The sequence below is a fragment of the Vipera berus genome (genome assembly GCF_964194415.1).
Source record: "Vipera berus genome assembly, chromosome: 11".
Classification (NCBI taxonomy): Eukaryota; Metazoa; Chordata; class Lepidosauria; order Squamata; family Viperidae; genus Vipera; species Vipera berus.
Genome location: NC_138214.1, coordinates 2,081,709 through 2,101,886, shown reverse-complemented (window position 1 = coordinate 2,101,886; position 20,178 = coordinate 2,081,709). Strand labels below are relative to the sequence as shown.

Here is a 20,178-nt window from a genome sequence, read left to right as displayed (position 1 = left end):
GAAGCGAGAAGGAACATTCTGTGCTCCTCGGCCAAAGACCAGAAGTCTTCCTGGACCTTTTGACTGGCGTACTTCCACCTGATAGACACCTGAAGGCATCTTGGTAGGGTTAGGAAGTAGCACCTTACCTCCTCGCCCTCCCCTGAAGCTTGGGCCAAGGGCGTCTTCTCCTGACCAGCTTCAAAGCCCCTGGACCCACATCTACTCCCCCAAGGAGATATGCCTCCTCTCTCTGTTCAAGGAGAAACAATAGAGTCCTTAGGATCGGCTGAAGACTGATGGGGTTGTCTCCTTTGCTCCAGCTGCAATGGATAAGGAAGTGATGTCCTAGCAGGGTTCCATTGAGCTTTCCCACCCCCACCCCCACCCCTCCCAAGACTAGAACTTGGTTTCCTACTTTGGAATAATGTGGGCATCCGGTTCTGGGCACCGCATTGGTGGTGCTGGTGGTGTCTGCAGAAAGCTGAGACGTAAAATCTTACTAAGGTTCACAATCGAAGAAGGAGAGGTGCTTTGCCACCGGGTTTCTTGCCAATATTTTTGTCTTGCAGTGGACTGACTTGCTTCTGAATATGTAAACTGGGCAACAATTGCTATGGAGACGGAAGGGGGGAGGTGGAAGAGGTGGATGTAGAGGAGGAGGAAGAGGAGGCTGGATGGTTCCCAGGGACAGCTTCTGTCTGGACACCTCTGGATTTGTCCAGGGGAAAAGGGCAGACCAACCCCAGATGTCTGGAAGGCCCCTCCCCCTTCTCAGAGGCGTGGGGGGCAGACAGCACCAAAAGAGGCTTTCCACATGATCGGCTCACATCGGCCAGGTTGGTGCAACGTCTCTATTGTCACCTCTTTGGTGAATTCAGCCCATCCAGAAATGAACAGCCCTTTCCTCTTATGCTGCAAAAGTAATATAAATCTGTCTTAAAGGTTTGATCTTCAGCATCCATCCTAATCATGATGTTTGTACTGGGCACAAACCTGAATGTCTCGGCCGAGACAGGAAGGGTGGTTGAGTGAAGGGCTCCCCTTTTTGCCAGGTAAATCAGGGCCTAAGAAAAGAGGCTTTGTGATCTGAGCACTATTGTGTTGAAAACCCAGGGGTCGGGGGTGGGGTGGGGATTAAATTGCTTTGTTCCTCTTGCATGAGCCCTTCCTTCTTCAGCGAGGTGACCACCAAGTGGTTGGATTCAAACTCTCATTGAGCCCAACTCTGCCAGAAAGGCAGGAGGATTCCTGGCTATGGACACCAGCACAGCTGCTTCAGCATTTGAAACCCCCCACAGTGGGTTTCAGTCCTTTAATGCTGGGAGTGGGCTTCCTAGAAGCCATCTTTCTCCGCGATAAACTTTCTGCTTTTGTTAGACAAAGGGAAACAGGCAGGAGAGGCGTAAATCCTTCTGGGGTTACAATCCTTGGCAAATTCTTTCCCCACAACCTCCCCACCCGGGTCCATATCATCTGAGCGAGTTTGTTCCCTCTCTGTGTATGTGTGTGTGATAGAGAAAGAGAGAAGGTCCTTCAGATGCCTTCTCCCATGTGCCTTTTTTATTTTTAGACTAAATATTACGTTCCAACAGGACAATTTTGATTTGCAGAGACCGGTTCGGCCTCAGCACACGTCATTCTTGGCTAAGCGATCCGTGTGCTAACTTCTTTTGTTCTTGAGATGTGTTCACGACAGGCATGTGCATTTATAAGCTTTGTGTTTCTGAAGGGGGTGGGGGCAGGGTGTTGCTGTGGGAAGCTGTGTGGTGGTCGGTTCCAGCCATTTCCAGACTCCATTCGATGGTTTTTATTGTACCAATCAAGGAGAATATTTGTAGCTCAGGGCTGAAATGAGGGGTCCTTGGTGCTCCCTGAGCTGGGCTGTTTTCTTGCAGATGTTTCACGATCCAAACTGGGTAACGTCATCAGTGCTAGCTAGTTTTTTGTCGTCTCCTTTGAGGCAGAGGAAAAAAGGTGTCCATCCTCATGTAACAATTCTGCCAGCGTTTTGCATTTGGGGTTCAATCGTCTTTTTGAATCCTGCTCATTTTTCATGCTGGTTAATAGAAGGGGTTGAAAAAAAATCCATCTGTGTTCAAGTTAGGTTAAAAAACCACAAGGCAGAGACTGCTGGCAGTCTCTTAAGGAACAAGATGGTTTGTTGCTTGGGGTGTGTACGTTGATTAGTCTGTCATCAGATGAGTAAAATTACTTATTGCTCATTCGCACATGATTTGGGAGAGCTGAATGGATAGTTTTGGAAGATGCCCTGATGTATTTTGGAAAATTCAGAAAGCATTTCGATTGTCTCTTTTGATATATTTTTATACCTTCTAGTTTGTCAACATTTTTGAGGGGTGGGGGATGTCTTTGGTGCTTTCGGAGCTGGGTTGTTTTCTTGCAGACATTTCATAACCCAACTAAGAAACATCATCAGTGCTAGCCAGGAGAGAGTGGGGTTTAGTCTATGTTTCATAATTTTTATTTTTAGATTCTGATGTATTTTGTGTGCTTTTTAATAGACTGTACTCCACCCTCCTTAGGCTGATCTGTGACTGTAATAAAGATTTGATTGGACTCCAGAAAACATGGTTTCTGGATGGAAGGTCCTGTATGGTTCCAACTTGGTGTAGTTATTTTGAATTTTCCTCCCCACGACATGTTTAACACAGAGGCGAAAATGGTAGAAGCTCAGAAAAGATAAAAGAATACCAAGGGGATCCTCCTTGTTTAAAAAAGGTATATTTTTTAAAAAAAAAAATAAAATCTGTGAATGTGGGCAAAAAGATTCATCTTAACAAATCCCAACCAGTTGTGTTTTTATTGTAGCGTCTTTGCTGAAAGACTTGGAGTAAACCTTTTTAAGTATCACTCCACCTAGAAAGCTGTGTTGTTGTTGTTGTTGTTGTTGTTGTTGTTGTTTTGCTTAGATCAGGGTTTGTCAACTTCAGCAAATTTCAGATGTATGTAGACTTCAGTTCAGGGAGTTGAAATTTGCCGAGGTTGAGAAATGTCTGCTCAGATCAATACCACACAACTTTCTTCGGGTCAAAGTTTACACTTTGCAAACTTTGTTAGAAGTGGCCTTCCAAGCAGCACATGAGAACAGGAGCCAGGAGTTGAGTCTGCCATCATAGCAGTAGAAGTAGTCCTCAACCTTACGACCACAACCGAGTCCAAAATTTATGTGGCTAAGTGAAACATTTGTGAATTTTGCCCCATTTTATGACCTTCCTCACCACAGACGTTAAGTGAGTAACACAGTTGTTAAGTGAATCTGGCTTCCCCCATTGACTTTGCTTGTCAGAAGGTCGCAAAAGGGGATCACGTGACCCCGGGACGTAAAACCGGGGTCTGCAAATGATATTTACACAAACCTTGGGCTCTCTAAATCTGGGCGGCACCATTGCCCCAATTAGGAAGCAACAGGTGAATGTTGTGGTTTGACTCAAGTAAGCCAAAGTAAGTTTTAAAAGTTAAAAAACAAACTTTGTGTGTCAAATCCAGAGACTAAAACATATGAAGAACGGTGGCAGGATTTGGGTATGGCCAGTCTAGAGAAAAGAAGAGGTAGGGGGGACATGATAGCAGTATTCCAGTATTTGGAGGGCTGCCACAAAGAAGAGGAAGGGGTCAAATTATGTACCAAAGTACCTGAAGGCAAGACAAGAAACAACAAATGGAAAGTAATCAAGGAGAGAAGCAACCTGGAATTAAGTAGAAACTTCCAGACAGTGAGAACAATCAACCAGTGGAACAGTTTGCTTTGAGAAGCTGAAGGTGCTCCAATACTGGAGGCTTTTAAAAAGGGACTGGACAATCCTTTGTTTGAAATGGCATAGGGTCTCCGGCTGGAGCAGGGGGTTGGACTAGAAGACCTCCAAGGCCCCTTCCAGCTGCATTCTGACAGAAAGGAGAAATCCATCTAGTTGGTAACGGGAAGCCATTGTCAACCTTCTTTACCATTCCTCATTTTGTCCTTCGAAACAAAGCTTAGAATGAAGAGCCCGGTTTTAAGAGACAAAAGCCTTGTTCAGCACCGTTTAAAAGGCACCGAATTATGCAGAAATAGTAAAAATTTCCTGCCAGAAAATACGATGGTTGGTTTGGATGGTAGTCAAGCCAGCCACATGCATCCGGCAGGAGTTTTAGTAATTGTGCATGAGAGCGTATGAACAGATCTTCCACGAAAAAACAGTTTTTTTCTCCGCCTATTGTTGCAAAGATAGCCATTGACTGACATAAGTGCCACATAATGTTTCCTGGTTTTGACAGAAAACAGGCTAGCCTACATGAGCTGATTTAAACACAGTTCTTAGCAGGTCCAGATGTGTTCGTTTATAAAGCCCATGATTACGCCAAATTCCAGCTTCTGTCTAATGTTACTGGTGTTATCTGGAACATAATGAATTCTGCAGGCATCTCTTTGCAAAGAGGCAAAACAAGGCTCTCCCACCCCGGGCTAAATTATCTCTACTGGATGGTGATGCTGAACAGCATTCATTAAGCTGCAACAGTTATTTGGCTACTGGGAGCCTATTAAATTAAATTACCTTCCCAGGAATCTTGGGAAATTATATTTCCCAAGGATCTTCGCTACCAAATATCTTTTATCTGAAAAATGGAATCAGACAGCTTTGGCGTTGAAGAGATGGTGATAATCAGGAAAGCTCCTTATGAGCAGAGACTCCTGGAATTTCATCCTGCCCTTAAAAAAGACAAGGAAAAAAGCAGCTATTGATTGATTAATATTTATTATGAGAAACAGCGCTATAATGTGAGATGCTTGGAAGTGCTTGGAGTCAATTCCAACAAATTCAACAAAATCATTGGTGTAGAATTTCATATAAAGTCTATAAAATGGGAACAATTTGCCACCAGCTCTTGCAGCAGCATTTCCACAGCATTTAGGGGCAGGAAGAAAAAAGTTGAATCTGAAATGCTGGGCAATGAAATGTTTAAAGTAGTACAGATAAAGCTTTGGTCTTTCTTTTCCTCCTCAGGGATCTCAAAAGTGTCATTTACATAAGGTTGTTTTCCTGTGTACCTCTTCCCACAATCTGGGAACATCCACACAGTCTGCGGATTGGACATCCCTTGTCAGGATGGTGGAAATTCAGCTGGAATTTTGAGATTTTGGAATTGAATCCATTCCAAATGGTGTCTCAGAGCAGGCAGCATCAGGAAGGTGTCCTCTGCTTGCAACCCTTTAAAGCAGCTGCATCTTTTTTCTTAGGACCGCGTGGTTGCCCTTTGTAGCTTCCACGCAATGCTAGGGGATGATATATGTAGCTTCCATGCCATGCTTTAAAGAACTGTTCCCTTCTTACTTCCATATCCCTGGAGACATTTTTTTCTGAATGATTTACAAAGTGCTGCATACTTTGACATTTTAGAAAATGATCTGAATTTAGAAAATGTTTTCTTACCTTCCACGATGCTCTGGGTAGAATCAGTTCTTTTTCACATACAGGGGGATTTTAAGGAGGAAAAACACCTTTTTTCCCTGGGGAATGGTGTTTTAAAAGAGAGCAAACTTTTCCAACGAAAACTAAAAACCCCAATGAGGTGGTCTTGGTCCTAAGAATTACACTGAATGGAAAAACAATAACAACAATGAACCTTGGCTTTTAACCTTAAATTAAGAGGTTGCCCTTCCTTTCACTCTGTGGCATTTTATACCATTACCCAGACAGTTGCATTGCAAGGGATTAAATATCAGACTTCTCTCCCCAATAACAAAATAACAGAGATGGAAGGGACCTTGGAGGTCATCTAGTCCAATCCCCTGCTCAGGCAGGAAACCCTATACCATTTTAGACAAATCATTGCCAGTCTCTTTTTAAAAACCTCCAGTGTTGGAGCATTCACAATTTCTGGAGGTAAGTTCTGTTCCACCAATTGCTTGCTTTCACTGTAAGAAATTCCTCCTTAGTTCTAGGTTGCTTCTCTCCTTGATTAGTTTCCATTTGTTGCTTCTTGTCCTGCCTTCTGGTGGTTTGGAAAATAGGTTGACCACCACCCCCCCCTTTTCTTTATGGCAGCCCCTCAAATATTGGAATACTCCTATCATGTCACCCCTCCCCCTTCTTTTCACTAAACTTGACATACCCAATTCCTGCAACTGTTCTTCATATATTTTAGCCTCCAGTCCCCTAATCTTCTTGCTTGCTCTTCTCTGTACTCTTTCCATAGTCTCAACATCTTTTTTATATCATGGCAACCAAAACTGGATGCAGAGTTCCAATTGTGGTCTTACCAAGACACTATAAAGTGGTATTAACACTTCACGTGATCTTGTCTCTGTTAATGCAGCCTAGGAATGCGTTGGTTTTTTTTTATAGTACTGTAGGTATTAATCAGTTCAATAATGTATGTTTCTGTCGCACCCAGCAAGGATATTGTGAATTGCCACTGTTTAAAAAGTAATTATCACGATCTGTACCTTTGGCACTGAATTTCCCCCCCCCCCCGACCCAAGTTGTTTCTGTCTTCCACCGAGCCACAGATCTAAAAATATTTCCAACTGAGGCTAGATGAAATGGCCTGGAATCCACTAACTTCCTGTTATAATAAGCTTGTTAGCCTCGAAAGAGCTGCAAGACATTTTAGCAGAAGCTTTCTGCAGCCCTTGCAGGCCTGCAAAATTGTTTGGGCCAAGCCACAGTAATTAAGAGATCCCTAATCAACATTGCCAAGAGCTGATTAGACAGCCTGGTTTGGAAAACGAAAGAGCCAGATTGTGGGGTTTTGCTGTGTGTGTGTGTGTGTGTGTGTGTTTGTGTGTGTGTGTGTCTGTCTGTCTGTCTGTCTGTCTCTCTGAGTGAGTGAGTGTGTGTGTGTGTGTGTGTGTGTGTGTGTGTGTGTGTGTTTAAGAAAGAGAGTGTTTATACAGTTTGCCTTGCAATCCAACAGGGAATTGGGGTCCATCTGAGGTAGCCACAGAAGACATGGGTATTTTAAAGAGCTCTGTAACTTGGCTGTTCAGGTAGTCCTCCACTTACGAACACAGTTGAGCTCTATTGCTACGCTAGGTTGCTTCTCTCCTGGATTAGTTTCTTGTCCTGCCCTCTGATGCTTTAAAAAATAAGTTGACCCCCCCCTTCTTTGCAGCAGCCCCTCAAGTACTGGAACGCTCCTACCATGTCCCCCCTTAGTCCTTCTTTTCTCTAGACTGTCCATCCTCAATTCCTGCAACCGTTCTTCATATGTTTTAGCCTCCAGCCCCCTCATCACCATCAAAATCAGTGAGACAAAAGATTGAGGTGAATGGCATATGAAAAGCAAAAGATACACTGTAATTGCAAGATTTATATTTTAATGCTGTTACTCAAGAGTTACTTCTAAGCAAACTGTTCTGAGTCCAGAACTACCTGTAATGCATTCCAATGAGCATTGTAGATGCCTGGTAGAGTCCACACGGATGTGTCTCATGAAGTCACCACATAACTGGCACACATAATTTGCATCAGACTGATGCAAATTAATTTGCACCCTGGGCTTTGTGAACTTTCTTATGCCCAAATGTCACTTGGCCTTTGTCCCACCCATGCCGAGACTCCAGCAGTGAAGGTCTTCAGAGCTTCAAGCATTGCACTGATCTGTTCAGAAGTAAAACCTTGAGACTCCAGCGGTCCTGCTGATAAGAAAGTTCATTAAAAAGTTCATAAATATAAACCCTTTGATCAGATTTAACTGTAAAGAGGATTTAAGTAAATCATCCCAGCATTTGTCTTCCACACTTAGGCATTGAAGGATGAGCCTTGAATACGAAATGAAAATGGTTGGGTTGGGCAAGACAAACATTAACATCTGTAGCCATGGACTTGGCCATATCTCTTTTCATTTATGGAGAGTCAGAAACCATTAGATCTGGATTTTATAATAATTTCCTTGTCAAATGGGTTTTAATCAAATCATTTCCATCTGTTTCCCATTCCGGTTTCTGTTTTTAATCTCCCACAACCAGATGAAAAGTAAAAGTTGTGTTTGACCATGAAATTGCACTTCTTGGCTGGCTCCTGTCATCTTTGAAAAGGTGTTTTGTTTTGTTTTTTAACCAAGTCTGGATGTAAATGCCAAAGAGCTCTTTGAAAAACAATCAGCTAGCAATGTTCTAGAATTTAGATGCATTAGCTTGGCAGAAAAAAAGGGATGGTATTGAATCAGGTTCCTTGTTGACAAAACTAAGCACTGTGACAGAGCTAATATTGTTGCGATTAACATAACAACTTGGTATAAAATAAAGGTATGCATGGTAACCTTCAAGATAATTTAATCCTGTTTTCCTGGAGTGAGACTGTAGAAGCTTAGCATAGATGTTTCTTCAGAGATCCCTCTGGATTCAACCAGGGGTATCTCAAGTTTCACTCCTTTTTTAAAAAAAAATGTATTCCTTGATGTATTTATTTATTTAATGAATTTAGATCTTGCTTTTCCTGCAGGAGCTCAAGGTAATATGTGGACCAGTCTCTTCCCTTTGATCTTTTCAACATCTCTTTGTAATCAGTTGGGTGTCTCCACTGAAAGTCACCAAGTCAGTTTCCATGGCTAACTGTGGACTTGAACCAGGATCTTGCTGGTCCTAGCGCAAGGATAGGTAGCATCTTTTACTCATCGTTATTGTACACTCTTGTGGGACATCTTTTTGGCAAAAGATGGAGATTTGGTCAGTTGGGTTTGATTTTAGATCATGATATCTTGAATCTCAATAGCCCTCTTGACCAGCATCTAATATTGTAGTCAGATAGAACCGACTCTTCCCCCCTGCGCTGAAATTCAGTTCATCCAAAATTCCTTTTGAAGTTGGTAGGACTCCTCACCATTCTCTGGCACATCTTCCCTGCTTAATTGGCAATATATTTATAGAGCTAGTGTGTTGTGATTCATCCTTTTTAACTGCATTGGATAGAGCAGCCTACATCTTGAAACTTCCTCTCTTGAACATGAGTAGTCATGGAGGACCTTCCCAGTGTCTTAATGGAGATCTCATTACACCTGAAGGAAATAAGAATGTAAGCTAGATTAAACCCATCACTCATCTAGACAAGGGGTCTCCAAACATGGCAATTTTAAGGCTTGTGGATTTCAACTCCCATGGGAGTTGAAGTCCACGTCTTAAATGGGATCAATGGTTATTAGCCATGAAGGTGGTCCTGGCCATCTGGTGGGAGATTTGTGGGCTTGCTTGTGTAGCTGGTTGGTTAGTGTGTAAAGAAATCGTTTGCCTAGATCAGAGGTCTCCAAACTAACCAACCAGCTGCACAAGCAAACCCACAAATCTCCCACCAGAGGGCCAGGGTCACTTTCATGGCTAATAACCATTGATCCCCACGACCTCCTTGAATTGGTCCAATTCTTCTGTGAAACCAGGTGTTGAAGTAATAGCAGCCTGAGCTAAAGAAAACAGTTGCCAATTTTCCAAAATCCCAGGGCTATAGCAAAATGCAGAGTGAGATACGATTCAAAGAGACTTCTCTTCCTTATAGACCAACTAAGTCCTCAAATCAACTTTCCAAATATGGGATTCCTCCCCCCCCCCACCTTTTGTCTTTCTCTTCTTAATCTGCTCCACTTTGGCTATTTTGGTCCTTCAAACAATAACAAGTGACTGATTCAGTGTGCCAGCCAACCACGTTCAATAATCTCTTTAAAAGATATAAAAATGATCTGCCTCTTAGATTGATTGCTATACTTGAGGCTTACTTTTGCCCTTTCCCTTTGCAGGCTGGAGATGTTGGCTTCTTTCATTGTACAGTTAATTGAAGATTTTGAGCAATATGCTCAATTTTTTAAAAAAGGCAATCATTTATTTCTTTTAGTTTTGTTTGGTGCTGTCATATGACGAATCCCAATTAAGTTTCTGAGTCATATCTTACATGAGTGTATGAGCACATGTGCAGATGAGTAGGGGGGCAAATAATATTTTTACTTTAAAAGTCTTGCAATCCGTAGAAGGCACGTTTTTCATATTGCTGTCCCCAGCCTTTATCATCACGTTTCTCTAGCATCATGTCCTGCTGTACAAGCTTTTGTGTAGCTAGAAGCAATTCGGGGAATTTCGAATTGCATGAATTGGTTGAGTTGATGAGCGAACAGAAAATGGATGTGTTGTACATTTTTTGAGGTATTCATCTAGGCATCTCCTTAGGCTGTTCATACAATCAACCAATGTGATAAATGGAAGGAAACCATGATTCCTAGGCTTAGTCTCCTTGACTTACTTCACATTCAAAGGTTCATGCCAACCAAAGGATCTGGTTGGCGGTGGGGAGACATTTAAGGCAGCCCAGTCCTTCACACGAGATGTTTCTTGAGCTTCAGGAGAACTTCTCTCCAAAGCTATTGCTCCTTGCAGATTCCTGAAGCTGCTTCTTGATCTGATTCCAGATGCTGGACCAACGCTGACTTAACCTGCAGTTGTTTTCTTCATAACTGCTAGCAGTGCAAAAAGTTGGCAATTTGGGGACAACCTGCAGAATTGTTTTGGCAAATTTTCATTCTGATCCTCCACGGGGAGCGACAGCATTGCAGCAAAGCCTAGACAAATATCCGATAATTGAAGTCAGTGTTTTTCCAATAATATTATACAGTAGTTGTAGTTTATCCCTGATTCTCAGAAGATTGAAGAAACCTACTTGGGATGGAGGGGAATGTTGGATTCCTGGATTAGAGAGTCCTTCACTGTTTTTTCTTTGTTGCATGAGAACTTACTTTTCACAGTGAGGTCCTAAACATTGTGTAACATCTCCTCCTCCTCCTCCTCCTCCTCTAAACATGGAGGAGAAAAAGGAAGCAGTTGAGGAAAAGGATTGTAAAACATCAGCAATGAGTCAATTGACAAACTAAAACTGTGGAATGAATTTTTGGCAGTTCTTTATTTAATTCTGCCTTAGCCATGAAAGCCAGTGGGGTGCCATTAGGTCAATCACCAGGAGACGGTGAGTTCAAGTCCCTCCTTAGCCACAAAAGCCAACTGGGTGACCTCGGTCCAGTCCCTCTCTCTCAGCCCAACCTACCTCACAGGATAGTTGTGGAAAAAACAGGAGGAGGAAGGTGTGTTGGATAGGTTTGCCACCTTGTTATCTGTAAAAAATAAAAACAGTGGGATATAAATAAACAAACCCACAAACTCTGGAGGCAAAGCAACCAGGTGATCGAGGTAGCTCTTGGGGCCCCCCACCTGCAAACTGGGGTTAACAAGCCACAAGGTTGACTCAGCCTTCCATCCTTCTGAGGTAGGTAAAAGGAGGACCCAGATTGTTGGGGGCAATTAAGCTGACTTTGTAATAATGCTGCTTGGGGGGGGCGAAAGCCCTAATAAGCAGGCATATACATAGAATGAAGGCTATTGCTAAGCACATTGTGCTTTAGATTGTAAGCCGCCCTGAGTCTTCGGAGAAGGGCGGGATATAAATGGGATTAAAATAAAATAAAAAAAATGTTGAGCTTTGCTTATGAAAGGAGTACCGGTAATTAACACAAAGCCTTAGCTTGGCTGTTTGGGTTGACATTGTGCTACGCAGCAAGTTAACGATGAAAGGGTCTCTTCCTACTGCAAAGCTTGTCAAGGCTTAAATATCCTAATTACAGGGAAGAACTTCAGCTTTTTAAAAACGTGATTGTTAAACGATTAAAAAAAGGCTACATTCACCTTTCCTAAACTAAGCAGGCCCAGAAAGCTGCAATCCTTCTATCGAGGGCCAGAAACCTCATCGCTTAGCCTTTTCAAACCTTCTTGGCAGGCCTTGGAAATCACAACTGGTAAAAAAAAAAAGTAAAAAAAAATTAAAAAAGAAATAGGTAGCTTGCTCCCAGTTTCTTCCTATAGGGGTAGAAGCGATGTTTGAAGAATTAAAACTGATCCGGGAAAATTTGTAACCAGGAACCTATGCAAGGGTTAGGGTTGAGTGTTTGGTCTTCTGCTTAGGTATAAAAAGAGACACCCCTGAATTTGTATCCCGGCTTTTATCTTTTCAAACTGCAGTCCAGGGTGTCTATTTTCAGTGTTATATAAAAGGCTGCATACACCAAAGGTGGTGTTTACAACTGAAACAGGCATGACTTCAGCAGGAGAGTTCAATTTCCTTGTTTTTTTAATAAGCAACGGGTGCCGATCCCTGATGGCTCTTTTTTTACAAAGTCTTTTCATCAGTCAATCAAACTCCTTCAAGATCTGCCTAAACCTGAGGACAAGCATTGTGGTCTCTCTCCAGGAGTGACGTGCAATGATTTTATAATGAAAACCTACTTCGTATTCATTTTCTATCTCTTTCTCTAGGTTTTTTAGATTTGTTTTTTTTTTTAAAAAAAAAGCTGATTCTTCATGATTAATTTTATTTTTGGAAAGACCCAAGCAGTGACAATGTCTTTGGGCATAACTCCAAGTTTATATTGAGCAGATGACTAAAATATGAGAAAATACCATTTGAAATAATGGCCAGAGAAGGCCAAATATTGATTGTTACTAAAAAGCTTCTCTCTTTTGCAAAATCCCAAGCAGAAATGAACGGGTGATTCTTCTCCCAGAGAGATAAAGTTCTCTTTTACCTGTTTAAACCAAGAGAATAAGGCTATAACTCTCAAGAATGTTGTTCTTATAGCCGTGTTTTAGCATTACAGTCAAAAGTTGTTGTTGGGTTTTTTTTGCTGCTATTCCATTCTGCTTCTTCTTAACAGCCCTGTTTTGTGGAAAAGAAAAATAGAGGCAGAAACAGGTAGAAAACTATAATACCTTTGAGCTAAGGCAGAAACAATCAGTACAAAACTCTACTTGATTGATATAGGCTAAAATGACAGAATATATGTTACTAAGTGAAATATTTAAGTGTTTTGCCCCATTTTACAATGTTTCTTGCCACGGTTGTTAAGTGAATCTGGCTTCCCCCATTGACTTCGCTTCTCAGAAGGTTGCAAAAGGGGATCACATGACCCCAGGACACTGCAACCGTCATAAGTACATGCCAGTTGCTAAGCGTCTGAATTTTGATCACATGACCGTGGGGGGGGTGCTGCAATGATTGTAAGTTTGAAATGAACTTAAATGAACTGTTGTAAGTCAAGAACTACTTGTATTGAAATCTGAGAATGTTTCTCCTTCCCTCTCTCTTATACTAAAGAGAATCAAGGACAGAAAATCTTCAGCCTCTTTCTCACTCTTTCTTGAGTTCCTGGACTAAGATCATGTTGAATCACGGCTATCAGATATTTTCTTCCAGGCTATCTCTGTATACAAAAACACAAAAAAGTGGAAAAATGGAAAGCAACACATATTTCCTGAGTCCCTGGAAAGTTACACAAAGGAATGGGAGAGATTGCACAGAAAGGGCAGGCTTGAAGCATTAGTGAAAATCAATCTAGAGCTCTGGGTGTCCTTGTCAAAAACACACACACACACACACAAACCCAACGGTATTATAGCATTGGAAAAAATGAAGGCAAGGTTACATGACCATGCTAAATGGCTGTGTAACGTTTTAAAGGATTCTTTGCTCAGGGAGATAAGCAAGCATGATGATAAGAGAATTGTAAAAAGAAGAGCTGGCTTGTATAAGTAGCTTGAGAGATTGGCCTCATTAAAATTGGGGGCAGTAGATCGTAAGAACTACTAAGCCCCTCTAGCTTGCAGAAAAATATGCCAGCTGAAGACACGATTCAACATAAGCAGGTTCCATTTCTTGAGAATCAAATGTCGGGTCTTCGCGGTAACAAGTAACAAAATCTACAAGTGTGCCAGGAGCTTTTTGGCTCAACTCTGAAGAAGGTTAGAAGTTTTCTGGTCCTCCGTTGTATTTCTTGATTCCTCTCCATCCGAATTGTTGACCTTGCTCCTGCACGTAATGGTCCAAAGTCCTGCATTGAATAAACAGGACAACTCTACTCCAAAATAGGTTTCATAGGAAGTGGAATTGTGGAAAAGGAGGTGGGCCCAAAGCAAAATAATGACATGGGATACACAACACAAAAATGGGAGAAGCTTCCATAACACCATTGTGGCCACCATCTTGACATCGTTTTATTTTATTTTTTTCCCCGTCATACTCTGCTGACACCTCTGAAAACACAAATCCCAGCTGCACCACCAGATGGTTACAAATTCACCTTCTGGAGAACAAATGAACACAAGGAGTGAAAATTTCGTGAGATGTCTCACCAGCTTATTTATCAGAGACATGTAGCTCCTAAGAGAGGAATGGAGGTATTGATTATTTTTTTTCCGGCTTCATTCCTGAAAAAAATGAAATTATACCTTCTAAGCAGAAAGGATGAAATATTGTATCGAGATATTAAGGTGTGCAATAAAGGAACATAACAGGGAGCATCCATTGCACATCAACACACTGTTCCATTGCACGCTGCTCTTAGCAAATTGGCTCACTCTTCCTTGGAGACTTCCTTTGGCCACTCTCAAAACATGGAGCTCTGCACATCCCTTTTTTCCTTTTCTCTTTCTGAACGAAACATTCCACAGATGCCAAATATCAGGGGACGTATTTTCACTTTCTTCTTTTGAGGAATACCTGACTGAGAGTTTTGCAGTGTTTGTTTCGCATTCTTCCAGGAATGGATTCTGATAGTTCCTTTTCCAGATGTGACAAAAAGGGTGTAGCTCACATCATGAGATGCATAGAGTGGCTAGACAGATGTGGCGATTTAATTGGGATGAGGCTGTGGAAGGAACTCCTGAGAATGGAATGGAATAGAATAGAATAGAATTACAGAGTAGAACAGAATAGAATAGAAATAATAGAATAGAATAGAACAGAACAGAACAGAATAGAATAGAATAGAATAAAAATACAGAGTAGAACAGAATAGAATAGAAATAATAGAATAGAGTGGAGTGGAGTGGAATGGAATAGAATATAATAGAAATACAGAGTAGAATAGAATAGAATAGAATAGAAATAATAGAATAGAGTAGAGTAGAAATAAATAATGGAACAGAATAAGAATAGAATAGAATAGAATAGAATAGAATAGAATAGAATAGAATAGAATAGAATAGAATAGAATAGAATAGAATAGAATAGAATAGAATAGAATAGAATAGAATAGAATAGAATTTAGCCAAGTAACACACAAGGAATTTGTCTCCAGTACAGAAGCACTCAGAGAGTTTGGCAGATATTTTCACACTGAGTACACACATTCAATTCATACTTTTTGAATGGAACCGGTCATGTTTTCCCGTTGGAGTTATTACTCCTTGTTCTCTCTGCTTTCCCCTCCCCACTCCTTTTTCATTTCATCCCATTCTGTGTGTCTCCTACAGTGGAGTCCCCAGGATTAAGCAAATCCTTTGGGTTCAGGGTATGTGAAAAGACTTCTGCAGAGAGGGAGTTTTGAAACCAGAAGGGGAAAAGCCTACTCAGCACCAGTGCGGTGAGGAGAGAAAGAAAGCAGGCAGCTTTTGGCAAATACGAAAGAGAATGCCGTCCTTTCGAAACAAACGTTAAAAATTATTAGGCAAAAATAGAATTGCATCTGCCAACAGCTATTATTAAGAACCAGCTACAGCCTGTCGTTAGCAATAATCGACGGGAGAGGGGAGAACAGAAATAGCTTGAATGTGGAGCTGCTGAATTCTGCAATCCCAACTTTATTTCTGGAGAATTTTAGAAGCCTCAGAGGCCATCTGGGGGGCAGCAATTTTCTCCCTCATCCCAAGGATAAAAGTTTAGTTTTTCTTCACTAAAGTAACCGAGGTAGGAAACTGCTTCGTGCTCTGAGGCTGCACAGTACTTTTAGTCCTTGACTTATGACTGCAATTGGGAGCTGAATTTCCGTGGCTAAGCAAGGCAGTTGGAAAATGAGTTGATTTGAGACCCCTTTTTTTAACCAAAGTTGTTAAAGTGAATCGTGAGTCAGTCGTTAAATGAATCCGGCTTCCTCCATTGACTTTGCTGGTCAGAAGCTGGGAAAGTTGCAAATGGCGATCACGTGATCCCGGGATGCTGCAACTGTCATAAATACATACCAGTTTGCCAAACACCTAAATTTTGATCACGCGATCCGGTCGTAAGTGCAAGCAGATAGATGCAAGCACCTAAATCATTTTTTTCAGTGTCATTGTAACTCTCAATGGTCGATAAATGAATAGGTGTAAGTTGAGAGTTACTTGTACCCAGCAATACAGGATGCGAATATAAGAAGAAGGTATGTATGAGCCGTAGTGGAGCAGTGGTTAGAAGGCAGTGTGGATGATGCCGAAAAAGCAGGAACTGCAGGAACCTTAAAATGGAGGATTGAAATAGAACGTCCACAGGATGAATTTCAGCAGAGAAAAATGCCAGGTCGGCCTTTAGGTAGGCAAATCCAAAGGTGTGAAAGGGGAGGGGAGAGGAGGGGCTCCCTCTGGGCTGCAGGGAACGCAGAGGGGATCAGGACCTCACAGCTGGGCCTGGGTGCCAAGGTCTAATTCAGATCCCCAAGAGGAAAGGCCCTCCTGAGCTGCACTGAGCAATGTGGAGAAGAGAGATGCCGTTGTTCACTCCTGGAATAATGCAGCTGCTCCCACATTTTAGGAAAGGTGCTGACAGACCAGCAGGAATCCAGAGAAGGGGGTGAAAGGCTGAAGGAAGATGTGGGGGGAATGGGGCAAGCACGCGGCAGGTGTAGCCTGGGGAAAAGAAGAGCGGGGCAGATGGCCCAGTTGTCTTCTGGGAAGAATTCCTAGTGGTTGGAGCCCTTCTGCAGTGGGACAAGTGCTGAACTCTCTTCCATTAGGTGGGGATGCTGTTGCACTGAGCCAAGGGTCAGACTGGATAATCTCCAAGGTACCTCCCATGATAGGATTCTTGATTAATATAGGCAGTCCTGGACCACAGGGACTACCCTGAATTGGCCAGGGTCATCCCTGCTGGGCTCGTGTATTTGATGCTGGGTGCAAGGACTGACTGCTTGGGTATGGTTAGGAGGGCACTTACTTTTCTAGGCTGCCTTATCTATGTTTCCCGGTAAAATACATGGGAAAATCCCTTCGGAGGAAAATTCCCCTTAGGGTTAGGGTTAGGTCACCATGAACTCATAGAGCAAAATGGACATCGCCAACAAACTCGGAGTGCTTGGGTGTGGTTAGGAGGGCACTGACTTTTCTAGGCTGCCCTATCTACGTTTCCTGGTAAAATACATGGGAAAATCCCATTGGATGAAAATTCCTCTGTAGCAGATAATCTTGTAGAGAAGTCAATTTATCTTTTTGCCTACCTTGAGATGTGTCATCCTAGTTAAATTAGTCTTCATTCTGGAAACAGAATGAAAATTAGATCCCAGTCTAAAGATTTGTTTCAAAAGAACTGATTGCTATTGAAGAAAATCCAGAGGATTAAAAGCCAGACCAGACATCGGTCCTTGTTTTCTGTAGAAAAGAAGTATTTAGTGAGATGCAACCAAATACTTCAGCAAACGCACTTTGAGGACTTAACCAAACGCTGGAAAAACTGTTCTTCCCTTACCTTTTCCTTGACTATTGTCTGGAGGAAGAAAGGTGGGTGTTCATTTCCTTTGGCAGGAGGAATGTCTTTCACAAGAGGGTCCTCGCTTTGGTTTTCAGACCTGGGAGGGTCCTCAGGGTCCAGTCAACAAGGCCAAGATGGGCCTTCCACCCCTTTCTTTCATGCGTCAGGTTGGGAGATTCTTGCGATGTTTCTATTTTGCCTTTTCTGAGATGGAAGGACTGTTTCTCAGTTCTCAAAAGGATGATTTGCCGCTATTTCCAGGGAGAGCCGTTTTGACAGAAGTCAGAAGCCAACTTCCTAAGAACTGTAATTCCTTTATGAGGCAGTCAAAAGTGGATGCATTACAGTAATTGCTCTGTTAAGCCTCTAAGATGACGGAAATTAACGCTATTACCAGGCGGTTTGTATTGAAATGGGACATGAAAATATTCTTTCCAGGCTGAGAAGATGCTATTTCTTGGCTGCTTTTTGGACAGCTGCTTTGTAGTGCCATCTGTATTTTCAGGAGTGACAGGCTGATAGATGTATTCAGGCCAGTTTAGTCCACTTTAAATCAAAGGGCAGAAGCCACATCTCTCAGATGTAGCAGACTGACCTCATCAAAGCATATCCTATCTTGGGCGTAGAGAAATATTTGTTGGAATAGGTTAAGAAATGACAGCTTCTTCTTCTTCTTCTTCTTCTTCTTCTTCTTCTTCTTCTTCTTCTTCTTCTTCTTCTTCTTCTTCTTCTTCTTCTTCTTCTTCTTCTTCTCCTCCTCCTCCTCCTCCTCCTTCTTCTTCTTCCTCCTCTTCCTTCTTCTTCCTCCTCCTCCTCTTCCTCCTCCTTCTTCCTCCTCTTTCTTATTCCAACCATGTTACTAACTTACCAACTGCAAATGTTCATTTAGCAACTGTGGCAAAATTTGGGCTCAGTTGTGGTCATTACTCAAGGACTACCTGTACAATGGATTCTGGGGCCAAATCATACTTTGTATAAGTCATGGAGATCTCTCAGACGTTCCTTTCTGAGTCCTTCTAAAAGCCGATAAGACAATCAGAAGAGAATGTAATTCCACACTCCTAGCTGAAGTGGCTGGCTTCTGTGATCTTCTCATTGCAATCTAATACCTTCCTGGTTGAATTCAATGCACATAATATGCCGTAAGCTTGGAGATAAGTGGAAATAGCAATAAATAAATGAGAGATCGGTGTCTCATGCCCACTTGCTCTCTTTTCTGTGTATAACACAAGGCAGCCGTAGTAAAACACAAGGCCAAGCTGGCTGCTTCCAGCGATAAGATTAAATATAGCAGAGAAATGATAATTTAAAAATGTAAGTTCTATTTGTAATTGCCTCGTTGAACAATGGGCTTTTTTGTGGCAAGAGAGACCCTGTGCTTTCATTAGGCTTTGAAAAAGAAGAGGGGAACCTCTCTTTTAAAATGGTCTTCAATTGAGTGGCACAAAATATTGAATTGCCAGATCGTTATCTGCGTATGATATAATCCAGTATCTGCAGGTTGGGGAATAGAATAGAATAGAATAGAATAGAATAGAATAGAATAGAATAGAATAGAATAGAATAGAATAGAATAGAATAGAATAGAATAGAATAGAATAGAATAGAATAGAATAGAATAGAATAGAATAGAATAGAATAGAATAGAATAGACCTTGGAGGTCTTCTAGTCCAGCCTACTGCACCATGATTCTGTGAGTCAGAAATTCATTTTAAGACGAAGCTATAAGTGCGGCCACATAGGAGGGCCAGCTGATTTTCTAGGATCAAGCCTTCACAGGCTAAAGAGAATGGGAAAGCAGGTTTTAGTAGACACAGTTGTCTGTTATCAGCTGTTACTTCGTTTGAGTTTTTAAGTCTGCAAATTCTGATTGCCAGAGTAATCTGAAGCATTTAAAGGTTGTGAGACACTTGGTACAAGGAGAAAGGGGAAACTGGAAAAAGCAAACGTGCAGATGAAGATTTTCCGCTGTTACCCTGCAGAAAATTAAGGAAAGATGAAGCTGTTAGCAGCTTTTAAAAAAGAATAATAATCAGAGGTTGGAGAGGATAGATGGGCAAAGGGGTGATACCACAATCCTGCAGTCCTATTTGCATCCCTAAAAAGCCCTCTGTTCAACCCCGTCTTAAGATGAATATCCGAAAACCTAAGCTGTAAATCACGTCAACGTTTGCTTCCTGTCGCCTATCTGGGAATCCCAGGGGCTTTGCCAAGTACTAAATCCCACAGGAATTCTTTTCCTTGGCTTTTCCAAAAAGGTCCTGGGATTGACTCAAGTGGTGGCATAGACAAGCTCCAGTCTGGATGGGAGGCTGAAATAAAACCAATTGCTCCATTCTACCAGTAAGAACTAGCTTTTTGGTTGCAAAGAGAGGAATTATGGGAACCAGCCTTTATCCCAAATGGAAAGCATGCTTCATATTTCACTCAAGCCTTCCCTTTGCTTTTTTTTTTCTTCTATTCAGTTGGGTCTGATTCTTGCAGACTGCCTGAAGAAGTTCCTGTAGTTTTCTTAGCATTCCCTTCCAGCACTGATGAAGTTCCCTAGTTGGGACCTGAAATGTCTGCAAGAAAACAACCAAACATAACGTAAAAGGTAAAGGTTCCCCCGCACATGCGTATTAGTCGTTTCCAACTCTAGGGGCCGGTGCTCATCTCCGTTTCAAAGCTGAAGAGCTAGCGCTTGTCCGAGGACGTCTCTGTGGTCATGTGGCCGGCATGACTAGTTGCCAAAGG

The 20,178-nt window shown here is 42.0% G+C and overlaps 1 protein-coding gene across 2 annotated transcripts in view; it reads left to right on the top strand.

Moving 5' to 3' along the window:
• LOC308673226 (fibroblast growth factor 13-like) overlaps positions 1-20,178 on the top strand; it is a gene marked incomplete at its 5' end in the record, with an annotated part of 88,030 nt that overhangs the window by 7,068 nt on the left and 60,784 nt on the right. The gene's annotated exons all lie outside the window — the stretch shown is intronic.